General features: G+C 37.6%; 1 long non-coding RNA gene across 1 annotated transcript in view; it reads left to right on the forward strand.

Moving 5' to 3' along the window:
• Positions 1 to 22,778, forward strand: part of LOC140338429 (uncharacterized) — a 34,906-nt gene extending 12,128 nt beyond the window's left edge. Inside the window, exons 2-4 of the long non-coding RNA XR_011922258.1 lie at positions 21,728 to 21,829; positions 22,070 to 22,115; positions 22,582 to 22,778. This is a non-coding gene — a long non-coding RNA (uncharacterized lncRNA). The remainder of the gene's footprint in view (positions 1 to 21,727; positions 21,830 to 22,069; positions 22,116 to 22,581) is intronic.
• The last annotated feature ends 4,360 nt before the right edge of the window (positions 22,779 to 27,138 follow it).

Below are 27,138 nucleotides of genomic sequence, written 5' to 3' on the forward strand. Positions count from 1 at the left end.
ATATCTACTAGAACCCTATTCGGACATATTTCTGTAAGTTACAGGTCTACAATTTAAAAAAAAAAATTTCATGAAAACCTGTGACGCTTTTGGAACAGAAATCTAGAAATCAGTGTAACGCTCAGGTGGTTAAATAGCAACCCGTTGTCCTGCTGTTTTGACGACAGAGACTGTTGCTAGTGAGTTGAGTTCATCCTTTCTCAATGTCCTGTTGTAAGATTTATGCTACCTTCTGGACGCTGTCAATCACGCAAAAATCCTATTTGCCTGCTGTCACTTTGCCTGCCATTTTCTGGAAAAGGTCTTTTGGAACTTTTGTATTTTTTTCCTTGTTGCCACTGTTCTCCCACACTTACCTAGCAAATTTTGTGGTTTAAACATGTATAGGGGCTTTGCTTTTAATGTTTAAAGTTGGCTCATTGACTTGAAATTGGCGAAATCGATTCACCGAAATTTCGCAAACCCACCAGAAGTTCGAGGAAATTTTCACCAGACTGTCAGAGGCCTTCTCGCTCATCCCTAATAGTGAGTAATGGTTATGTGCCTGGTGGCATGCTATATACAGTTGTGTTCACAATGAAAGCAGCATTTAGAAAAAATTAATTTTAGACTGTTCAAAATAATAGCACCGTGGAGTTCAATTGGTGAGGTCATTCATTCTGTGAAAAAAACAGGTGACAATTGCAGCATTTCTGTGTGAAAATGTAAGTAAAATGTAAGTAAAATAGGTGGTTTTCAGTCATTGTTAAAAAGAACAGCGTACTTTAATTAAAATGTTGGTTGGAGAATGGAAAGCATATAAAGAAGTGCAGAAACGTATAGACTGCTCGGCTAAAATGATCTCAAAGGCTTTAAAATGGCAACCAAACCCTGAAAGATATGGAAGAAAATAGAAAACTAGATCTAGAAAATAGAATAGCCAAAATGGCAAAGATTCAGCCAATGATCAAACCCAGGAAAGAGCAAAGGCTATAGTTTCCTGTGACTACTGTTACAACTAGAAGGCACCTACATGAATCCAATTTATCAGAAAGAAGCCCTCTCAAGTCCCAATGTTGGAGAAATGGTAAACATTTTGTGGACGATTAAAAGCAAGATTGATTTTTTGGTCTAGGTGTCACATACACTTTGTCAGACCATCCCCAAACACTAAATTCAAGCCACAGTACACTGTGAAGACAGTGAAGCATAATGGTGTAAACATCATGATATGGGGATGTTTCCCATAATATGGCATTGGGCCTATTTATCTCATTCCAGGGATTATGAATCAGTTACATCAAAGTACTTTAAGAGGTCATGTTTTTTTTTTTGCCATGGAGGAAATGCCCTTGAAATGGGTGTTTTAACTAGACAACATTGATGTTATGGAGTGGCTAGCCCATCCCCTGACTATATTCCAAAAGAACACATGTGGGGTGACAGCAAAAAAAGCTGTTTCTAAGACAAAAAACAAGAATTGCAGAACAATTATGGAATGTACTTCAGCCTAATATTCAACCTAATATTCCCTTTTCTTTATTTTCTGTAAAGGAACAACATAGGTTTGATCATCTTTTATCCATGTTTTGATTTTGAATAGAATGTACAGTGTTCCCGGTGCATTTGTGTGTATGTCAATACAGGCTATTATAAGGATTTTTTTTAAATGTAGTTTTTATTTGCAACTAACATGTTAAACAAATTTATTGCACTAGTACAGTAGTACAGGACCACGTACACATTTATAGTATAAACATACCCATGCAATAAATATTAATAAAAAAAACACTCTGTAGAAAGAGCGTTGTAGTACAAAGGATGTTCTATTTCTAACAGGTTGGAAGCAAATGTTTTTATAGTTAGGGGACACTGGGGGAGGGGGGTCCTCTCCAGTTTCAGGGGTCAACCCAGATACATATATTAGATAGGGCTGTCAACTTCCTGGGGAGATTGTGGATTGGTGGGCAGAGCACATTATTTTATTGACCAAATCAGGTAGTCTTCAGAAACATAAAACAGGTCCCAATAGAACCATGTGCCTGATGTCCTTCACTCTGGCAAAGAATTGCTGTAAGATTGGGGGAGTGTTTCCACAAATTATGGATACAGGTCTTGGCGACATTCAAGAGGAGTCGTATCAGAGAGCACCGAAAATGTACTGAAGACATATTTAGTCCACGCGCCCATCCCCTGACTAAAGCTAAGGTTGATGTGCCAGAAGTGGGATGCAGAAGTTTGTATGCTATGGAAAGTGTGCCCTTCATATGGTCTGGCGACTTGCAAAGCTGTTCAAGTGTAGACAGGGACCTGGTACACTGCTAATATAAGGATTTTGAGCTTTCTTCACTTTTTTTTAAAAACACGGCTATTATTCTGAACACAACTGTATGATGTGAAATGACTTAACAGAAAATAAATAACTCTTTATATTAGTAATAACATTTTACATTTACTCTGCCCTGGGGTAGAGGAATTTAGACTGGGACACAATTGGAGGCATACACAAAACATGAAAGGAATAAGTTAGGTGAGATGAGGAGCCACTCCTTAGGTGGCCGTTTTGTAAGGCACTTGAGCTCTTAACAAATGTCATAGGTTTGTGATAGACTTCTCTGTGTTTTTTTTATTATTTTATATCAGAAATGTATCACTTATTGGCCCCCATCAACCCTTAAAATTCTTCTTTGGTCAGCTTTATTAACAAGACCCTGCCATTATGAACATTCTATAAAAAATAGGACATATGTAAATGAACTTTATATAATATGAAGAAATAGGATAAACCCTATGATGAAGGTTAAAGGTTTTTAATATTGCTATCTTTTTTTTAATTTAATTATTAACAGTTTCAATGAGTTTCTGTACTATTCCTATCTTATATGATGGTTTATGGATGTTTCGCTTATGCCTTTCCATAAATACTTTCCATATAATATCAACATATAGGAGGGTGTATGTGTACCATTCTTCATAAGTATTGCTGATATTACTATATTTTTATTTTCTATATTCATTCTGTACTGTTGACATCTCTATCAATAAACACAAAAAAAGTTAAAGCATTTCTGTAAAAAAAAATAATCCTGGGACAGGTTCAGGCGATCCTGTGGGGCTCTTGCCATCTGGCCCCTTGCCAGCCACTCAGCCTCTTGCACAGCAGCACAGGTTCTTCACATTTGAAAGCTGGCGGCAGTGTGTGGTACTGGTACCTCTCACTGCTGTCCCTAATATTTACTTTCGGGCTGCCCCAGGGAAAAGCTACTAGTAGTGTTACCCCACGGCATGGGGAAGTGGTAACTGTGCTGCAACCTCATGGCCAGTCTGGACAAAGACTTTGTATTCCTAAACGGTTGCTGCAATTTCTGAATGTTTTGGTGCCCAAGTGCCACCTATGACTGTTTTTGGTGTTCCAAATTTGTTACCTTTTACTGGAGAACATTCCAGTATACACTAGAGATGTCTCTATTTTTGTTTATGAAATGTGACCTCTGCCATTCTTAAAAACCGAAAGTGTTGTGAGCTGTTGCTATTTTTCACTTATCAAACAAGCCACAGATACACAGCCAGACATGTCCCTGGGATCGGTGAGTAGATGAGAATCTTTTTGTATATTTTGGCTTTATTGCAGGGATTTTCTGGTTGTTTAACATCTTCCTTTAGGGTGAAGGATAATCTCACACCAACTTTGTTGAGCAAACCATCAGCTTACTGTGGGATAGATACATTTAGGATTCAGATTTTGTGTCTTCTAAAAGGACGTATAATGCTTTCCACTTAGCCTGCTTCCTTTAACATCTGGGAGCCACTGTCTGACCGCAAAATTCCAGATGTACAAGATGCTTCAAATTATGTTATTTTTATCAATGATCATTAAATCAAGCTATTACACTGAGAGTAGCTTTTCAATATTGAAGGTATTGCAAATAACTACTGTAGCTCTATTATCCTCTGGACCATGAATTATTTGGGGGTAAAAATTCTAATGCAGTGACTGTGACATTCTCCAAACATTCATTGCAGGTGCATTTTCCCAATGTATGTGTTAAATGTGAATGTTTGGTAAATGGCCTATGTACTGGTATTCTGAGAATGAAATACTTTTCTACTACTATTTCAGAAATAAAATATACAGTATATTAATGCTGTCCCATATATTTATAGTGATAATGTTATTACTAAATCAGAAGCTAAAATGTGGAAATTGCTTTGATCTACTGAGGGATATATATCTTTAGGACTTCTAAAACCAAATTAGCAAGCAATTAAAAATGCAATGCAATACTAAATATAAATTCTGTATTATATTTATATTCACATTGATTTCATAGACACCATTCTCAGATAACTATTTCTGGAGTTTGGAGTATGGAAAGTGCAACTTAGGGTTTTAGTTAAGTGTGCTTTCATATGTCACAATTTGCATACATCCATTTTGCATACATCCAGTGACTCCGTGCTGTGCGCCATCGCAATATAAAACACTGTTTATTTTGTCCAGCGATGTAATTTTCAGCAGCCAGGAGAACTAAGATAGCAGCACCTGCTTCCATTTAGCTGTGCAGCCTGATGAGTTTATGGCATCCCCAGCATTCATTGTTAGTCTGTGCACAGCTTAAGGGGATTCTAGAGGTTGATCATTAGGGATGAGCGAGAAGGCCTCTGACAGTCTTGCGAAAATTTCCTCGAACTTCCAATGGGTCCGTGAAACTTCGGCAAACCGATTTCGTGAATTCTATTAAAGTCAATGGGCCGACTTTAAACATTAATAGCAAAGCCCCTATACATGTTAGGTATGTGTTCTAGGTATGTGTAGGAGAACACTGTCAACAAGGGAAAATACAAAAATTCCAAAAAACCTTGTGATTTTCCAGAAAATGGCAGGCAATGTGACAGCAGGAAAATAGGATTTTTGCGTGATGGACAGCGTACAGAAGGCAGCATAAACATTAGGACATTGAGAAAGGGTGGCGCTACATGTTAACTAGCAGCAGTCCCTGCCGTCAAAACAGCAGGAGACCGCATTGCTAGATGGCATCATGATCTGGATGACGTGTTAGGAATGCCACCCAAATGTGGAGAAGTAGCGCGGTGACATTGGGCAAAAGGATGGAGGACCAGAGACGGAGCGTGGACCGCATTGGTAACTGGCATCTAGAGCTGGGTGTAGTGCATCGTTAATGCCACCCAGAAGTGTGTAATACAATTTTAGTGAATGGAGTACTGACAGGCGTCAGCAACAGCAGGAGGAGGAGGCGGTGGGCCCTGAGAAGGAGCGTGGACCACATTGGTAACTGGCATCTAGAGCTGGGTGTAGTCCACCGTCAGAATTTTAACTGTACCAAACGGTCTTCTTTGATAAATAGGAACAGGTATCAAACACTAAAATATCTGTATTTATTTTATAGTAGTACATAAATTTCACTGTACCAAACTGGCTTTTTTGGTAAATAGCAAGAGGTATCAAAGACTGAAATATCTGTAATTTTTTTTGGAGTAGGAAAGAAAATTTTCTGTACCAAACTGGCTTTTTGGTAAATAGCAAAGAGGTATTATACTGAAATATCTGTATTTTTTTACAGTAGGACAGAAACTTTTTTGCAGCAAACTGGTATTTTTTGGTAAATAAAAGAGCTATCAGACTAAAATATCTGTATTTGTTTTTAGAGTAGGACAGAATTTTTTTTCTTCAGCAAACTGGCTTTTTTGGTAAATAGCAAGAGGTATCAGACTGAAATATCTGTATTTTTTTTAGAGTAGGACAGAATTTTTTTTTTCAGCAAAATGTTTTTTTTTTTTGGTAAATAGCAAGAGTTATCAGACTGAAATATCTATATTTTTTTTAGAGTAGGACAGAAATTTTTCTGCAAGAAAATTGACTTCTTTGCTAAATAGGACCAGGTAGCATCAAAAACTGCAATATCTGTATATATACAGATTTACAGAAGGCTCCTAACCTGTCCCTGTCTCAATCCACATCTCTCCCTGCTTTTATCCTTCTCCCGGAACACAAGATGGAGTGACCAACCCCTCCCTCATTCCCTGTATATATTCCTCTGCTTGGATCTCTCCTGATTGGGCTGCTGAGCCTTGCTGTGCATCCTGGGAGCAAATGATTCGCTCCAAGCTGCGCCATTCTCGCTGGAAATAGTGGCCGTTCCCGCCCCCTGCTTTTTCCCTCGTTTGTTTGGCGAGAACACAACCTTGTTGCGAATCACAAGGCCATTCTTGAAACGTATATATTTCCCTAGTTGTTGAACTTGATAGATTTTTTGCCTTTTTTTCAACCTAGCCTACTATGTAATTATGTATAGCTGGGCTAATCTGTACTGAAGTGTGTTTTTGTCTGATTTACTGTTGCTGACCCTGCCTGTTCCTGACCTATCATTTGTATGCAGCCTGGACGGACCTTTTTAACTGTGGCCCCGACTCTTCTTGTGTTTTGCCCTTGTGTACTTCGTTTAGTGACAACGAAACAGGAAAATTTTATCCCATAGGAATTCTTTTAAAGACTACTGTAGTAGTTGCCAAGCCATACATAATTATAGTATAAGAATAAAGGAATAAAAGACGGCTTTTTCTGGCAGACTGGGTATTGTAAAACCTTTAAAAGAACCTTTATTTATAAACAATACATAAAAAACATTTGGTTGTGATTCCGACAGTGTTAACTTGATAATAAACAATGTGATACAAGTAGAGTACTACTGGACCTGGATGTGGCAACAAACACCCATATAATAAAAACCTTCTTTGTATAAATGATTACCCCTATCCAGTTATATTTAAGTAAGTTCTACTCTCTTAATAAAATATTAAAACCAAATTTAATGGAATATATACTCTACTTGTACGCATATTCTTTATTTATGCCTATTTTGTTTTCTACAGTCTGTTCCCGAATACTTACTGTATCAAAGTCATACCTCATCAGACCAAGTACATATTTAATTAGATTTCGCTCAACTTCCAGGTTTCCATACACAAGCTTTGGCAATCAAGTAAGACACTTTATAATACTAAGGAAAAAGATTCAATTTTTTTTTTTTCCTCCTTGTGTTCATATTTTGCATTCTTCATATATATTGTGTTATTATTAGATTATCCGAATCCATCTGGCTATGTCATGTGATTGATTACTTACTTATCTGACTGCAATCCTTTGCATGAGTAAGTCAATTAGAAGTATATATCTTATTGCCTATTGCATGTATATTATCATCATTAGATTATTATTATTGAATGTATTATTTATTGAATGTATTATACACAATTTCTAGGGTCTTTTTTATTTCCCCTGAAAAAGCCAATCTCGGACGAAACGCGTCGGCATGGATTTAGTAACTATATACCAATCACCAATATTGATACAATCTATTTATACTCTGTATAAAAACCATTAAGGAGCATTTGCTTCGTATATTATGTACTTAGTTTCGCTATGGCGTATCATATTGTGCATTTTTTATGTATTGTTTATGAATAAAGGTTCTTTTAAAAGTTTTACAACACCCAGTCTGCCAGAAAAAGCCATCTTTTCTTTCCTTTATTCTTATACTACTTCGTTTGGTGGACAGATATTCTGTGCATGACCTCTGCACTGTATTCTGGACTTGTCCCTGCTGGAATCTTGGTACTGCTTGATCTGTGGGCTCCTGGCTTGCTGCCAGCCCATTCCCAGAAACAATGCCTTGCATAGTAAGTCCTGGGGGCAACTGAGTGCTGGGAGACTCAACCAGTCTCTCGAGGCTGAGCGGGGGCTTACTTAAAGGTGAAGGTTAGATTGGGGGACTAATGACTGGTGAGGACTGGTACTGACCAGGGCCTTACAGCTACTGAATGAGTGGATATCTGTGTCCAGCTCAGCTTTAAAATGGCTAAAATGTCTATGATCTTTTATTTTCTATTTCTTCTGTTGTTAAGTATAATAATGTTTTCATGACTATTTTGCTTGCCTGTTTAATGCAGCTTACACACATTTTGGTTTGGGGGGGGGGGGGGTAATTAAGTAAGTTTGCTTGGGTGGTATGCCTTGATGTGATTTTTTTTTGTAATCACCATTATTGTTAGTTTCATCTGTTGCTGTAATGTTTTTGTGCCTGGTTTGTAATACCAGTTTCTGTTGTTTAGCAATTCTTCAGCATTGTTTTGTCATTTTTTCCACAAGTATCGAGTACATATGTCAGCATGGTTTCCACTCCAAAGTGCTATTTGACCCCACTTGTTGCCTTTGTCCCATTGTCACATATTAGGATTTGAATGTATGTACAAATTCCTGTTCTGAAAAAATTGTCATGTTTTTTATTTCTTTTTTTTTTTTAAATAGTCTGACATTTGCACTCATGTTGATTTGCCGCCACACAACTCCTCTGTTCATTTGTGGTAGTGTTATAGGTTTGTTGTCATTGTGCTGTGCTGCCTGATCTTAGCCCTATTGTATACAAACACACTTCCACTTGCTGTCCAAACAGGTTGTCAATTAGTTGTCCAGCTGAGTTGCATACTCATTCTAATACACCTGATGGTATTGATTGCCAAGCTCACAAGCGGGGTCAGGCACTCTAGGAAATTAACAGATGTTGTGTTGTTCCTCAACTTAATGCTCATTAAATACTGGAGTGTATGCATTATTTAGGTGTTTACACAAAACAAATATTACTAGTATATCAAACTTCCAGGGCAAAATCCACTTTGTGCCAAACATTTTTTTTGCTTTTCCATCCCTTCAGGGTGTTTCTGCAGGTGTGAATGGCATTTTAGACCTTTGCCAACTATATATATTGACTTACTCACCTCAGCTTGGTAGTGGAAGCACATAAGGTGGATTCCCTCTTTTAACCAGAAGCAAAATCCTCGATGAACGTTGCTTGTAGCCAAGCCCATGACATCAGAAATCATAGGAACAAATAGGCCATCTTTTCAATTTGAAGCATGTGAAGCAAAATGGTCCAAAAAAGCCCTCTTTGCCTATTTCTTCCTATAATTTCATTTTTCTATGTATATGTATACGTATACACATTTAAATGCATACATACATTGCTTCATGTGCACTCATGTCTATACATACATGCATGAGTGCACATAAAGCAAAACAAGCAATATTCACAAAAAAAAAACTTACCTGAATGAGGACTGTGCAAAAGTGCGGCGCATTTTTCAACTGATAAAACACAGTTCACGCGCACATAGCGGGTCTGCCTTGGCACACAACTATGCCATATATATATATATATATATATATATATAAATATTGAAGTATATAATTATAAATGAATGTTGACCCCCATATCTTGAAATTCTTTAAAGCTGGGGGCTGAAATTGTAATAACTAGTATCTATGAGGGTCCCCTGTACACTCTGAAAATTACAGGTCATTGTGACATATATATTAGGAGATATGGAGGTTTGTACACAGAGCTGTGAGGATGCAGAATGACACGCAGAGCCAGCAGTGGATACATTTCAAAGGCAGAAATCTGAGCTCGTGCTATAAGATGGGGGCGGGGCTGCCTGTGTTTCCTTCACATGAAAGCTGCACAGGAGGACACAGAGCACAGAGCAGCTTCACTGAGATCCGTGCATCCGAGGATGGGAGCTGCCGAGAGCTGGGCGGGGTATTCAAATCAGCTGGGCGGAGCAACCGGCTAAAAAGCTCTGGGGAGAACTATGATATATATCTATAGAAGCAAACAAGAAATTTTGTGTGCTTGTGACTTTTGTGAGAAAATCTAGTCCTGTGGAAAATCGCAGTATTTACCCCTAGGCGGCTCCTCCGATCAGGCATCGTAAGCGTTTAGATAGACGCCTATGTAGAGAAGCTGAACCCAGTTAACTCTTGCCTAACCAGAAAAAAAATAAGTGATTTTAAAATATGCTTATTTCTTAGCTCATATAGATGTTTTAAACATTTGAACAGCCCAAAGATTTTTTTTAGGGCTAGGGATAATATCTGTCTCATTAGAAAGAATGTTTTTTTAGGGAAACTGTGAGTTTAATGCAAGCTCACCAGTGTGAAACTACCGGGGCTGCGCATATCCATCGCTTCAGTTAATGACTTCCGCGTGAGTAAATCAGCACCTCAGATTTGATTGATGAATTGATTTTAGGGCTCTAAATCCGGATTGCGAATACGTGCACGCGTCAAGCTTTCGATTTGGCTTGATGAATCAGGCTCCTCGACTCACATAGTCTCCTTGTAAGTGCGACCTGTAAGTCTTGCCAAAGGCCGACAATGTAGGAGACATTTTTCCCACTGTACACCATGCTAATATACTGTGGATAATTTAATTATAGCAGGGATTCCCCAAGCACCAAAAAGTTATTTTAAGGGTTCCCATGTTAAAAATATTGGGAAAGGGTGCTCTAGACTATTATTATTATTACATTGGGGTACACATTTTTTGTTGAGTTAGTTTTTACACTTGTTTTTTACTAGTTTTGCGGTAGTGAATGCAGAAATGACCCCAGTTTTTATTACATCCAATTTTTACGATACAGGGTACCCTCCATTTTTGTCCAAAAACATACAAATTTTACATACAATGAAAAAATAATAATAAAAAAATGATAAAAAAAAATAGAAAAAAAAGAATATACGGTGAAGAGCACCAATTTTTGTAGCAGGATTTTTTAGGCCAAAATCACAAATACACAAATACATAAAACCACATAAAAACATTATTATTACACACAATATTCTCTCCTTTTAGAGTGTACCTGTGAGGGATACATTCTGGGTTAATTCTCTACGCATTTCGCGGAAATAGCCGTTTCATCAGGAGTGAGGAGAGTTTACAACCATAAAAAAATGTTATCATCAATTAACTTATTACTACATTAACTGAAAAAAATACATTAAACTAAACATATAACACATAAATGTACCTGATGCTTGTGTTTTTAGCAACACTCTGTTAGAATCAGTAGTGGGGAACAGATCGGTAGTCATGGCAGTGAAGCTGGTATATGTTTTGCTCTGTTATCAATCTGGTATCAACATATATATGATAACATTTTAAATTATCCCGTCCCCTCATGTTTTACATGTTTAATAGTGCCTATTAAAATAAATATATACCAGTAAAAATAATCAGGCTGATTCATCAAGCTTAATCGGAATCTCGACATGCGCGCATTTTCACCATCCGGAATTGGAGCCCCAAAATCAATTTATCAACCAAATCTGAGGCGCTGGAGTCATCAACTGAAGCAATCTCTCCAATAGATATGCGCAGCCCTGGCAGTTTCACACTGGTGAACTTTAAGTAAATTCACTTTTCCCCTAAAAAATGTAAAAATGTTCCCCTAAAAACAGTATACATATATAATTATATACTTCAATAATTATATATATATATATATATATATATATATATAAATGATTGTTATTACTATAGTTATTATTATATAAAGAAATATATAAATATATATATATATATATATATATATATATATATATTATATAAAGAAATATATAAATATATATATATATATATATATATATATATGTATGTATATATATAATTATTGTAGTATATAGTTGTATATGTATCTAAATATACACATATAGAAAATACTTTTAACATTAAATCCTCCTCAACTTTATTTTTTTTTTTATTTAATTGAATATCTGTTAACTGGTATACAAATCTAAGGGATCGTATCAATAAATATTTTTGGAATGTCCAATTGCAAAAAACAAATAAACAGCCAATTTTGACAGACTGGGCAAGTGCTTAATTGCAAGCGAAGTTCTATCACCTGTGCGCTTAAATTTGAGCAAATATAAGGGTGTTGTTTAACTTGCTTTTTCCTTTTTTTTTTCTTTGTTTGGGGGGGCTTTTGTGTGTTATTCTAATTAATCTATGTTGCTGCATTTGATACTTTGCTTACCCTTTAGCAGCAGAATAGCTGCTTTTTTTTTTTTTTTTTTAACTTTGAATGTTTCAATGTCCATTTTGCAATTTTTAAGTCAATGTTAATGCAATGTTATTGTGTTTCTGGTCATATTGTTTGTTTGCAAAATTCTGCCTTTATTGCCACTTCGAAATGTTTGTCCTGCATAAATATTTTCTAATCCAGTTTTCCACCCTTGATAGGTCTAAATTGCATATTGGTTTGGTAAGTATTTTTTGTTGGGCCATTTTTGAACTATTTTGGCTTTACATGGAAGTGTGGTTTTAAATGTGTTTTGTTTGTTCTTTAATTTTTTGTCATGTAAATGTAGTGATGTGTGTTTGTGTTTTTTTTTTTTTTTTTATATTTTTTGTGACCTTTTAGCAAATGTTTCTTTTGAATAAAGTTGTTTGTTAAATGTTGTTGTTTGTTTTTTGGGGGTTTGTTGTTATGTGATCTCCTTTCCAATCTCCCGGGACATACAGTTTTAAAAGTCAATTGTGATTGTGTTTAAGCTGTTCCTTTCTCTGAATTGTTCGAAAGGCTAAAAACAGGACAATTGTCTTGTTAAAACTCAGTTGTTTGATGCGCATGGTTGTGCATCAAACATCAGGAGTGTGTAGCTCATAGTTGTGCGCCAAGGCGGACCCACTATGTTCGTCAACTGTGTTTTATCAGTTGAAAAATGCACTGCACTTTTTCACAGTCCTCATTCAGGTAAGTTTTTATTTTTTTTGTGTATATTGCTTATTTTGCTTCATGTGCATTCATGCATGTATGTATAGACATGAGTGCACATGAAGCAATGTATGTATGCATTTAAATGTGTGTACATATACATATACATAGAAAAGAGAAATTATAGGAAGAAATAGGCAAAGAGGGCTTTTTTGGACCATTTTGCTTCACATGCTTCAAATTGAAAAGATGGCCTATTTGTTCCTATGATTTCTGATGTCATGGGCTTGGCTACAAGCAACGTTCATGGAGGATTTTGCTCCTGGTTAAAAGAGGGAATCCACCTTATGTGCTTCCACTACCAAGCTGAGGTGAGTAAGTCAATATATATAGTTGGCAAAGGTCTAAAATGCCATTCACACCTGCAGAAACACCCTGAAGGGATGGAAAAGCAAAAAAAATGTTTGGCACAAAGTGGATTTTGCCCTGGAAGTTTGATATACTAGTACTATTTGTTTTGTGTAAACACCTAAATAATGCATACACTCCAGTATTTAATGAGCATTAAGTTAAGCAACAACAGAACATGTGTTCATTTCTAAGAATGCTTGACCCTGCTTGTGAGCTTGGCAATCAATGTGGTTTGATGTTGTGCTTGGCAACCTGGACCTCCTTCCATCACCATCAGGTGTATTAGAATGAGTATGCAACTCAGCTAGACAACTAATTGACAACCTGTTTGGACAGCAAGAGGAAGTGTGCTTGTATACAACAGGGCTAAAATCAGGCAGCACAGCACAATGACAACAAACCTCTAACTAATGAACAGAGGAGGTGTGGCGGCAAATCAACATGAGTGAAAATGTCAGACTATTAACCACCTGGCTGTTAAGCCCGAGCATGTTCGGGGTAAAAACTTTTGCAATTATCGTTAACCCCGAGTTTTTCTCACCAGGTGGTTAAATGTAAACAAATATTATATTGCATTACATTGTATGACAATCGGATTACAACTGAAAGGAAATACTTAAGTGAAATCACTAAATGTTCCTTAATACATGTATTATAACATGTTTGCCTATAATCCTTTACTAAAAATTTTGATTTCTCTATAAAGTCAAACTTGATGATTTAATGATTTAATTAGGTCACAAATTTTTGTTCACATGATTTTTTACAGTCATACTATTGTGTGATGACATATTTGAAAGTGCTACTTAATATGTATCCAGCTTGATAGAAATTAGTTTGCAGTCTTGCAACCAAAAGAAAAAGTATCAAAACAACAAATGCAACAAATGTAACTAAAAATAAAGCAAGTTTGTGATTGAGTAGAATGTAACATAAAAAGGGAGAACTTACACAAAACAATATCAAGCATTAAAGATTCAAACTGACCTGTAAAATGGACTGGAGATGCGCACAGAACAGGGAGCAGGTCTGCGCTAATCAATTGCTATCACTTCACCATTGAGTTTAACATCTCCTCCTGAATCGCGCATCTGAAAATTATTCGCCTTTTTTGGCGTATTTGAGATCTTTGCTCATTTTTGCAGGAAACCGGCAGGCGAGTTCACCGCCCGACTCTCGGTAATGGAGCTTGCCGACCGGCGCGTACGTACACGCGTCAATCATTAGCGCGTTTTATTGATAAGTCAGTGCCAACAACTTGAATGTACTGTTTATTTAAATTTCTTTTGTTCATACAAAGGATTTATTGTTACTCTATGACATTTTTTTTTAGAGTAAAAAAATTTGAAATCGGGTAAGCGGTTATGATAAAAATTTACACTTATAGCTTTTCCTGGAGTGTTCAGTGTTAGGACAATCTCGCCGGATGCTCCAACAATAGTCAGCCATCATATGTACATTCCATCTACCCTAATACCATCCTTCCATGTCCTTCAAATCTTAGTGGAATCGTTCACCTTGCTCATTACTGACTGCACCAAGGTTTTCCGGCAAGTTAGAAAGATGGCTATGCAGAAAATGCATCTTGATGCAACCAAACATTTTGTAGCTCTCCAAGAGTTTCTGGACAATTTCTGTGTAATTATTTGCTCGTGTGTTTCCAAGAAAGTCCTTGACAATGGCTTTAAATGATAACCAAGCATTCTTTTCGACTTCTGACATTGTCCTGATGAAATGTTCATCTTTGATGATCTGCAGAATCTGTGGACCAGCAAACACACTGGCCTTTATTTTTTCAAATGACAGGCTAGGAAATGCCAAAATGAGGTACTTGAAACAGTCTCCTTCAGTTGGCAAAGCTTTTTCCCAGTTTCATGTGCAGAAGCAGAAACAAGTTGCTCATGTAGAATTTTTGGTTCACCTAGTTTTAGGGCAGGTCTTGGAGGCCAATTCCTTTCCTCCCAATGCCCCTGATTCATCAAGCAAAATCGGATTATCGGTCGCGCATTCGTATTAGCGATCCGGAATCGTGCGCGATCGCGCTATTCAACATCTGCAAAATGAGAGTTTGAATTTACCAATTACACACTTTGTATTTATTTGAATTATTTTGTATTGGATTGGATACAGGAGTTTGTATTGAATCCAATACAAAATGAATGAATGAGTTTGAATTTGAATTCTCCGCACACGCGCCGACGTCATCACGCACGCAGGGAGAAGCCGAGCGGCTTTTTTTTCTCTGCCGGACGGCTTCTTGTTTCAGAAGGCACCCGGCCCTGGACGAAGAACGACGCGGGACGATCAGCGGGACCAGGTAAGAAGCCGGCCGGCATCTTGTGTTCCTTACCGGTCCCGCTGGTAAAGGAGAAGGCACCCGACGCTGGAGAGGGAGATCGACGATCGACGGAGGACGACGCTGGAACACGAACACGACGCTGGATGAGCACAGCGGGACCAGGTAAGTGGGGATTTTAATGTAGGGAAAATCTCGGGGTTAACCAAAATAGCCACTGTGCCACTGACTGGGTATGCTCCAGAGGGCCGTGACTAAGCCGCTAACAGGTCTTCACTAGAACCTCTGATGGTGAGGACAGGCTTTGGGCTGCGGGGTAGCTGCCAGGTGCCACTCCAGAGCAATCCCCAGGCCAGTGGCAGCTGACCACAGAAGTCAGGAAACCCGGTGCAAGCACTGAGTGGCTTGCGTGGCCAAGAAGTCCAGAAACAAAGATCCAAGGTCAGGGTCAGGCAGCAAACAGGCTAAGTCCAAAAACATAAGCAAGGTCTGGTACACAGCAAAGCAAAACAGAGAAAACACCTTAGCACTGAGAGTTACACAAGGTAAACCTAGAGATTGCTCAGGCAACTTCCTGTAGTAGGAGGTGCCTTTAAACACCTGCAGGAAACCAGCCAAAGGCTGTAGAAAACAGAGGGCGTGTATGTGTTACCTCATAGATTAAGAGAGACACACCCACGCCAGCTCAAACACCAGAGCAAGTCTCAGCATGAAGGAAACACAGGCATGGAACACAGGTAGTGGGGTTACCTGAAAGATAGGACCCGGCGCCCGTGCCTGCAATTAGGAGCAGCGGCGCCAGCACGACCTGCAGTGCTAACAATAGCAATACAAAAAGCCACTGTCAGTTCCAAAGTACTGCAGAAATGCAATTTCTCTGGTTCGAAAGTATGATACCTTAGTTCCTTTTTTAAGTAAGTTTTTCTCACGCAGTCTTGATGCTAGGAGTTCTGAAGCCTTGTTCGATAGGCCAAAATCAGGTGTTAAATCACTCAACTAATGCTGATCAAATTCCTTACCAACAGAGTCCTCTTCAATTTCAAACTCTTCATCATTTTTGTCACCTAGTTCATCACCATATTCATGTTCTTCAAGAGAAGATAGTGTAACGAAAATTGGCACTAGGATTTCACCTGAATGAGACACTGGTCCTATAGCCGATGGAAGACTAGGATACTCTATTACATTTATTTTTCTTGGTATATCCTGAAGTTTTCACTATACAAAAGTAACAGTCAATTAAATGATCTCCTGGCTCTTCCCAAACCATAGGTATACCAAAAGGCATCTTATCACGTGTTCCCTTTGTCCACATCCGTAAACCTTTGACACACTGTTTGCACACCTTATGAGGGGCCCAAGACTTATCTTGATCACCAAGTTTAACTTTGAAATATGCCAAATAGACTTGCTCTACAAATGTGCTGATGTTTTACTATAGTTAATATAATCAAAAAATCAATAATGTATAATTATTGTAGTATATAATTATATATGTATCTAAATATAAATATATATATATATATATATATATACTTTAACAATAAATCCTCCTCAACTTTATTTTAGTTTTTCATTTAATTGAATACCTGTTTACTGGAATACAAATCTAAAGGATGATATCAATAAATGAATATCGAATGTCCAACTGCCAAAAAAAAAAAACAACAAACAGCCAAATTTGACAGATTGCGCAAGTGCTAATTGCAAGTGAATTTCTATCACCTGTGCGCTTAAAGCATATATAAGGGTGTTGTCCAACGTGCTTTTTTTCGTTTGTCTTTTTTTTTTCTTGGAGGGGCTGTTGTTTTGTGTGTTATCCTAAATAATCTATGTTGCTGCATTTGATACTTTGCTTACCCTAGCACAATAGCTGCTTTTTTTTTTAACTTTGAATGTTTCAATGTTCATTTTGCAATTTTGAAGTTAATGCGATGTTATTGTGTTTGTGGCCATATCGTTTAATTGCAAAATTCTGCCTTTATTACCACTTTAAAATGTTTGTCCTGCATAAACTTTTTCTAATACAGTTTTCCACCCTTGATAGGTCAAAATATCATATTGGTTTGATAAGTATTTTTTAAATGCAATGATTGTTGGGCATTTTTTTTTAACTATTTTAGCTTTATATGGAAGTATGGGTTTACATGTGTTTTGTTGGTTCCTTTCAATTTTTTTGTCATGTAAATTTAGTGGTGCGTGTGTTATTTTTTAATTGATTTTTATATTTTAATGTGACTTTTTAGCAAATGTTTCTTTTGAATAATGTTGTTTGTAAAATGTTGTTGTTTGTTTTTGGGGGGTTTGTTATGTGATCTCCTTTCCAGTCTCCCAGGACCTACAGTTTAAAAAGTCAATTGTGATTGTTTTTAAGCTGTTCCTTTCTCTGAATTGTTTGAAAGGCTAACAACAGCACAATTGTCTTGTTAAAACTCAGTTGTGCGCCAAACCTCAGGAATATGTAGCGCATAGTTGTGCACCAGGATGGACCCACTATGTGCGCAAAAACTGTGTTTTATCCGTTGAAAATGTGCCGCACTTTGCACAGTCCTCATTCAGGTAAGTTTTAATTTTTTTGTGTATATTGCTTATTTTGCTTCTTGTGCACTCATGCATGTATGTAAAGACATGAGTGCACATGAAGCAAAACATGTATGCATGCATTTAGATGTGTGTACATATACATATAAAAGAGAAATTATAGGAAGAAAATGACAAAGAGGGCTTTTTGGACCATTTTGCTTCAAATTGAAAAGATGGCCTATTTGTTCCTGAGATTTCTGATGTCATTGGCTTGGCTACAAGCAACATTCATGGATGATATTGCTCCTGGTTAAAGCTCCTGGTGCTTCCACTAACTACCAAGCTGAGGTAAGTTAATATATATAGTGGGCAAAGGTCTAAAATGCCATTCAAACCTGCAGAAGCATCCTGAAGGGGATGGAAAAGCAAGAAAATTTTTGGCACAGTGGATTTGGCCCTGGAAGTTTGATATATTAGTACTATTATTTGTTTTGTGTAAACACTTAAATATTGCATACACTCCCGTATTTATTGAGCCTTAAGTTAAGCAACAACACAACATTTGCTCATTTCCAAGAGTGCGTGACCCTGCTTGTGAGCGCGGCAATCAATGTGGTTTGATGTTGCGCTTGGCAACCTGGACCAATGGAAGGACAGCAAGTTTGGACAGAAAGTGCAAGTATGCTTGTATACAATGGGGCTAAGATCAGGCAGCACAGCACAATGACAACAAACCAATAACACTAATACAAATGAACAGAGGAGTTGTGTGGCGGCAAATCAACATGAGTGCAAATGTCAGACTAATTAAAAAAACAAACAAACAGAAATACAAACCATAGCCCTTTGGAGTGGAAACCATGCAGACATTTGTGCTCAATACTTATGGAAAAAATGACAAAACAATGCTGAAGAATTGCTAAACAATAGAAACTGGCATTACAAACCAGGCACAAAAACATGGCAGCAACTGATGAAACTAACAATAATGAGTTTTTTTTTTTTTTTTTTTCCAGGTTTTTCTTGAATTCCCTTGGAGCTGCCCCCAATATATACTGTTCATGGTTTACGTACGAAAAGCAACATAAGTTCTGTACTATTTTATTGTTTATATGGAGGTTTAACCCCTATTATATCTACACCTTGTCCTTTTTATACGTATTCCCTTTTTTGTCATATTTATGTTTGTATTTCTGAAAACTAATAAAATGATTGAAACAAAAAGAAAAAGGGCCTGATTTAACAAGCAAATATGCGGAAGCTCGACGTGCGTATTTACATGCCGATATAAGAGGCATTCCTGCCTTGATAAATGAGCAATAGGGGTCGCGAATACACCAATTAGGGTGATTAGTTTGCAGCTGTGTGATTCAGGAGGATCTGTTAAGCTGTCAATGGTGAGGTCATTGCAATTAATTAGCGCACACCTGCTCCCTGTTCTGTGCGCATCTACAGTCCATTACAGGTCAATTTAAATCTTTAACCTCCTGAGCGTTACACTGAGGTCTAGATTTCTGTACCAAAAGTGATCCACTGTTTTTCATGAATTTTTTTTTTAAATTGTAGACCTGGAGGACGATGCTGGATGAGCACAGGGGGACCAGGTAAGTATGGATGTACAAAATCTCGGGCTTAACCATCCTTGCAGTTTTTTTTTGCCCGAGCGAAGGTCGGGCTTAACTGCAAGGTGGTTAATGCTTCATCTTGTTTTGGGTAAGTGCTACATTTTTATGTTACAATATACTTATTCACAAAATTAATTCATTTATTGTTAAATTTGTTGCACTGTTTTGATACTTTTTGCTTTGCAACACTGCTAACTAATTTAGATCAAGCTGTATATATACCAGTTAACACTTCATAATATGTCATCACACAATAGTATGAATTGTAAAAAATTGTCACCAACCAGCATTTGTGATCTAATTAAAATTTCATTGTAGTTTGCCTTGATAGAAATCAAATATTTGATAAAAGGATTGTTGCCAAAGATGTTTTAATACATGTATCAAGAAACATTTAGTAATTTCACTTTTGTGAAAATAAAAATATGTACTTTTGGTACAAATGTCGGCATGGTTTCCACTCCAAACTACTACTTGTACACCCTGTTTGCCTTTGTCCCATTCTCAAAAACACATTGTCACATTTGAATGTATTTGAATGTATTATGTACGTATTTCTTTTATGAATAAATTGTCATGGTTTTTCTTTTTTTGTTTTAATTTTATTAGTCTGACATTTGCACTCATGTTGATTTGCTGTCACACAACTCCTCTGTGCATTTGTGGTAGTATTATAGGTTTGTTGTCATTGTGCTGTGCTGCCTGATCTTAGCCCTATTGTATACAAACACACTTCACTTGCTGTCCAAACAGGTTGTCAATTAGTTGTCCAGCTGAGTTGCATACTTATTCTAACACACCTGATGGTGATGGAAGGAGGTCCAGGTTGCCAAGCACATCATCAAACCACATTGATTGACAAGCTCACAAGCAGGATCAAGCACTCCTAAATACCAGATAGTATGCTTTATTTATGTGTTTACATGATTCTAATCGTATTAGTAATTTTGTATTGAAAAATGCCAGGGACAATTTAACTTGGTGCCAAACATATTTTATTGCTTTGTGCCAACAAACCAATGACCAGAATGTCAAAATGCATTTCCGCCTGTTCCTCCAGGTCATCCATGACCTGTACATCTTCCTGGAAGCTAAAATTGCTTCAAAAATCGAGAGAAGCTAGACTGTGCCAAGAATGACGAGGCTCCTTGACACTCAATATATTTTAGGAAGGGAGTCCTTTCAAACCACGTCGCCCTTAATTTGTGCACTGAGCCAGTCTACAGTTTCCTGGGTGTTTATGAAGGTTTAAATGCCATTATAGACCCTGGCCCACTATATATTCACTTCCTCACATCAGCTTGGGAGTGGAGGAACATAAAGGTGGATTTGTCCTTTAACTGTAAGCAATATCATCCACGAATGTACAGTAGTCTGTGATGTGACATTCCAGAGGCTTGGCAGCACAGCAGAGGGATGTTATCACCCTGTAAAACTATAGATTACATTATTAGGATGTGTTAAGGAGCATGGTTAATCATGTTTTGGTGGCAACTACATGGTGCTGGATTGTATTTTTCATGCTTTTCTGGCTACATAAGCAATGCTTGCCCAAATCTACACTAAATTGCACTCTGCCCCAGTTTGGCAATGTGTTTTTGTAAAGTGTCACATAAAGGTCCAACTCTTACACAAATATGTCTGCTATTTCATTTCCCAAATAATTAAAGTTTGCTTGCTATGACTTAAACTCCTAGGTTGGTTTGGAACCCAAACATGATGTGCTGAAATATGTAATGCATGCATTGTAAACATATGTAAATACTCACGTGCAAAGACATTGGCAATAAGTTCATCCCTGACTTTATGTCCCTCTGCTGTGCTTTGGGAGCTGGAGGGGGATGTTGGTGCACCTGTGGCTCGAGTTCCTCTGGAATGTCCCAGGTATCACCATGGTGCAGGCACAGGTTTGTGCAGGACGCAGCATGCCATGATGACTCGGGCAGCTTTCCAGGGTGCGTAGAGGAGTTCACCACCGGGCAGCTCCAGGCACAGAAACATCTTGTATAGCATCTCAGGGAGTACGAAAGATTGGCGTTGCCATTCATTGGGCCAGAAATGGTGGTAGGGGTGGACTACTGGGATGCTTGGCATTACCAATCCTTTTACATTACCTAATTACCAATGGTAATTTATTTTGGTGTTTTTTGGTTGATTGCAATAGTTTAGTCATTAGCATTGGGAACAAAATTGGATTGTGTTTTTACTTATTTATGTTTGGGGTGAAATATGAGATAATTTCTTTAAAATGACCTCTATAGTGCATTTTTACCTTCTTTTGACTTGCATTAACGTGTGTATTTCATTTTTTTTACAATAGTACGCCCTGAGACGCAGCAGTCCTCTCCTGCCCTCTGTGCTTGGAGTGATGTGGATGACGAGGATGTCACTTCGCATCAAGATGACACTGGACTTCCTCCTGGTAAGATGATCCTTCATGGTATATCTTGTTTGACATTGTGCACGTGTCTCTAATCATGTTTATAATCACACTCATATGTGTAATATGAGTGTTACATTTCACGCATTTTTTGATCTGGGAGTGTTATGTTTTTTAGCTATATTTGTGGTGAACCAATCAATCAAAATTAACTTGGATTTGAGTCAAGCTCACTCTATTTTATTTGTTTTTGTGCTTTATTTAACAAATCACCATCTACAGGAGGAGGTCGTTGATCCACTGCAGAGAAGCCTGGAAGAGAATACAGGTAATTTAGTTTGTGTGTGTCTTCAGCCTTCCAAAAGCTAAATAATACCCTTCGATCTCTCTATAATATATGTATATATATTATACATACATATATATATATGTTAAATTTTCGTGGGAGATGTTTCTGGTGCAGCCTTCCTTTGGGAATGTCTGCCTGCTTATTGAGGTAAATATTTAAAGTAGACTCCAATTTCTGTCTGAAGATAAAAAACATTTTGCCTGTGCAAAATACTGGGGACTTTTGATATGTGAAGATTTGTCACGACATTCATTCATTTTGATGTAATATATCATGTGCCTTTGTAGAATATCCAAGTCTGGTGGTTTCTGGTTCTGAAGAGCTTTCACGGGCTGCATCTACTGTGGATGTAGGCAATACCTGGTCCATTAGTGTTTATTTTGGGATGTGTTGGGGGGAAAGAACCTTTCCTAATGTGTTCCATTTGTGTTTTTTTTTTGTTTAGGGTCCCTCAGGTGGGCATTTACCACAAGAAGAAGAGGAGACACCTGAGGTTTCCGTAAGCAACCCATGTTTAATGTTTAGGATTCAGAATAAATGTGTCTAACATTTTGTCTAACATTTGTTGATGTTCTAATGTCAGGATGCTGTCTGCATAATGTCAAGATGACCCACAAAGTTATGTCATATTTTAGTAATTTTTTTTCCCTTTTCAAGCAACCAGTGGATGCAGGTGCAGAGCAGCCAGCTCCAGCTTGGTCACCGGCTCCATCTTGCTCCCCGGCTCCATCCTATTCCCCGGCTCCACCCTGTTCCCCCGGCTGTTGCCTGGCCACCTCCAACTCCTGGCTGATGGGATCCTGTGTGAAGACACTTGTTTGTATAAGATAGCTTAATCTTTATTTTGTGTTTGCCCAATGTTCACAGGTTAGTGACCCTGGCACTTTGACACTTTACCTATCTAAGTTTCTTTTGATGTGGCCCAAGTATGCTCCAAATGCAGTTTTGCTATCTAATCCCAGAAGAATGTTCCAGTTTGTAAATTTGTCAAAGTGATTCTAATCAAGTATGAAGTCTCAGCTCAATACTCTACCAGTATTGCTGTAATTACCTTAAAAAAGCTAAACATTATTTCTAAATACACGAGGGCATCTTTGTTCACTAAATGAGCACAAATCTAGTTATGTCTAGGGACCAAATATTGCACACCTCACTTCTCTGACACTTGCCTGTAACAGATAAATGTGCTTGCTAAAAGGTCAACTACATTTCTGTTGGTTAAAATGACATACTAAGGTGTTCATCTGTGTATTCTATGCCAAACGTATTCTTGATACATTTTCTTCTACAATTACATATTTTGAAGAGGACATATCTAACATACCCAACTCTGTTACTTTTAAGGTTACAGGATGTTTGGCTAATGAAGTGACCAATGCAGCAATGGAGCAAACTTGACCAAGCTTCCAAACAGTTTTAAAGAAACATCCACCTATATACATATCTTTATCTTAAACAGGCCACATCCCTAACATTCATAGGAAAAGATATGCGATGAAAGACATCAATTTTAAGCTGGACTTTTAAAGCCAGTACCAACAGTATATTACAAAAATAACATTTTATTATTCTCTTTCAATTTTCAATATAAATCACAGTTTCACAAATTTCTCAGTAGGATCATTGTGATTTATATTGAAAATTGAAAGAGATTACTCACTAATTAGCTAAACGGGATTTGAAGTAAGTAAGCATGCCGACTTGTAGAGGCAATCTTATTATGCAGTCACTACTCGATAATATGGAAAATTATGGGGTGTCACTGTATAGCAGGAATATGTATACTGTTTATAAAGATATAGTTGCACTTAATATAGAGGTGACTGTTAAAAACGTTTTACATGGCTATGGAGATGTGGTTGCACTTACTTTGGAGGTGACTGTTGAAAATTGGCAAACTTTTGCACATAGCATTTATTGCATTGGTTGGGATGCCTGTGTTTTTCTTTGTATGTTTGTGCAAACTGGTGAAGTGCTGCACACTATGAAGATATCATTAATTGTTTGTTAAAGATCCGGATAGACCGCAGAGATACTTGTGGCTGGCCCCCTTGCAATTGGACAGAAATATGGCCAGCTAAATAAGGTGAATAAAAACCCTCTATGTGTGGTGGTGTGAACTGGTGAGGTGTGTACTATAAAGATATCAAAAGACCCTTTGTTAATGATCTAGACAATAATGCCAACTAGTCTTCTTATAATCAGACCTAATGAAGCCTAGTAAAACAAGGCGAATAAAGATTATCTTTTCATTTTTATTTTTGTAACTACAGTATACCATTGCCTCCTTCCTTGCAACAATTTTAAATAAGAGGGCTGCTGGAGGTACAAACATCAGGTACATGTTCATGTCATTTTGTGTATTTGTATTTTTGTTTTTGCATAATTGTGTGATTTGGGTTTGTTCTTTATCTTGTATTTTACGTGCATGAGAGTAATATATGTCTCTATGGTTATAGACTTCTCCTCTCCTTTCTCCTGAAGGAGCGGATGTTTTCTGCAAAACGCGTCGAGAAGTAATTCAGAATTTAAACCCTTTGAGTGTATTCTGTAAGGAGAGGTCATTATTAGTGTTGATGTTCGAATTCGGGTTGTCCTTATATTCGACCCCAATATGGCTGTTCGAATTCGGAAAGACCCGACTGAAAAACACTGGATTCGACAAAAAAATTCAGGAAAAAAAGTTTAAAAAAAAAATTAAAATTATTCCTAAATGATGATGCCTGAGCTGTCAACAGGATTTCCCTTTCCTCAGCCAATCAGGAAGCAGAGCAATCAGCGGAGCTCTGCTATGCTGACAGCTTCGCTTCCCTGATCACTCTTGCAGCCCTAGAAGAGCTGTGACATGTGTTCTGTATCTGTAATACATGTCACAGCTCCTCTAGGGCTGCGGGAGTAATCAGGGGAGCAGAGCTGTCATCATAGCAGAGCTCCTCTGACTGCTCTGCTCCCTGATTGGCTAAGGAAAGGGAAATCCTGATGATGCTTGAGCTGTCACAGAGCACTAGAGATAAATGGACACAAGTCTCCCCATTCATGTCTCGTGCTTAATGGCTGAGAAACGTAAAACCTCAGCCAATCACAAAGCACTAGGGGTGAATGGAGAGGCTTGTCCTCATTTAACCCCTAGTGCCCTGCGGTCCTTCACTGTCAAGAGGATTTCCAGGCCTGTGTTCATTGCAGCTCTGGAAATCATCCTGTCATTGGGATGACCTGTAAAAAAAAAAAGTTTAGTTACACAAACACACACACATTTATTAAAATACTTTAATATTAAACCCTCCTCCTATTTTTTACATATATTTTAACCCTTTCAGGGAATGAGTAAGGGGTTTTATGTATCCCTGTACTCATTCCCCAGGGTGGGGTGGTGGAGATCTGGGAGTCTCCTTATTAAAGGGGGCTTCCAGATTCCAAACACACACACATTTAATAAAATACTTTAATATTAAACCCTCGTCCTATTTTTTACATATATTTTAACCCTTTCAGGGAATGAGTAAGGGGTTTTATGTATCCCTGTACTCATTCCCCAGGGTGGGGTGGTGGAGATCTGGGAGTCTCCTTATTAAAGGGAGCTTCCAGATTCCAAAGTCCTGCTAAAAACGTTTATACAGCCCCCATTGTTTTCAATGGAAGCTTTCATAAAAGCTTAAAAACGCTTGAAAAAGCCTCCATTGAGTTCAATGGAAGCGGTTTCCCGCGTTTATCCAGCGTTTTAATTTTTTAAACGTTCCAAGCAACGTTTAAGATAAGGCTCAAAAACATGCCTGAAGGAAACGTCCTGGTGTAGATTAGCTCATTGGAATGCATGGGGACTTCAAACATGGGCTTTAAAAGCCCCAGGTTAAACGCTGGGGAAACAGTCCATGTAGTCTATGCCTTAAACGCTGGAGAAACAGTCCGTGTAGACTAAAGCTGCGTACAAACGTCCAATATTTATCGTTAGAAATGACCGACGAATGACCGACGAATGACTGATGAACAACCAATTCGCCAAAAACAAAGTGACCAACGACGCCGACAAACGAGGATTGTCATTGGAAATGAACGACCGCCACGGCAGATCTAATTGACCGACGATCTTTCACTATCTGTCATGTGTATGGTCGTTCAGTGATCGCGCATGTTTCTGCGGTACACTTTCGCCTTTACATGTCCCTCCCTGCATCATTCAAACAATTGTATCTAGTGTGTGGACACTGTTGGTGGATTATATTTGAACGATCATATTGTTACAGCATGTACAGAATTGTGCACAATATGATTGTTCAAGAATAATCGTGCATTGATCGGTAGTAATCGTTCGTTTTCTAACAATAATTATTGGAAGTGTGTACCAAGCTTTAGCCAAATATTGATGTGACAGGTGCTCTTTAATATTCATGTATGTAATAGTGTTATGTATCTTTTTATGTATCCTTTTATAATGTAACTTTTTACATCTGTTTGGAGACTGTAGAAGCTCTACACAGTCCTGAAAAAACCCACATTTTTCCTCCTATTGACTTTAATGGTCTTCGACTTTGACATTTGACCACCCGAATAGATTTGCTCTATTCAAGCGAATAGTGAGCTATTCGACCAACACTAGTCATTATATACATCCACAATTTTATTGTGTTTTATGCATTTGAATAAAATTTTGGTATTTTTGTAATATACTGATGGTACTGGCTTTAAAAGTCCCGCTTAAAATTGATGTCTTTCATTGCATATCTTTTCCTACAAGCTTCCAAACAGGTTGGTGTAGGATAAGAGCATGTTCGATATTTTATGGTTCAAACAACGATTGTGTAAAAACTAAGGTTTATTTTTTTTGTTTTTTTAAGGATTGGATTGCAAGGCTGGAATGCAATTTTTACATGTGCACTTCAAAACAAATAAAATAACCTTCACAAAATCTGGCTTTTAGTTTTTTTACATAGGTTTTATTTATTTTTTTATGCTCCCCACATAACTGTAAATGTGCAAAACCCAACAAATATATAAATACAACATA

The sequence above is a fragment of the Pyxicephalus adspersus genome, chromosome 9, assembly GCF_032062135.1.
Source record: "Pyxicephalus adspersus chromosome 9, UCB_Pads_2.0, whole genome shotgun sequence".
Taxonomy (NCBI): Eukaryota; Metazoa; Chordata; class Amphibia; order Anura; family Pyxicephalidae; genus Pyxicephalus; species Pyxicephalus adspersus.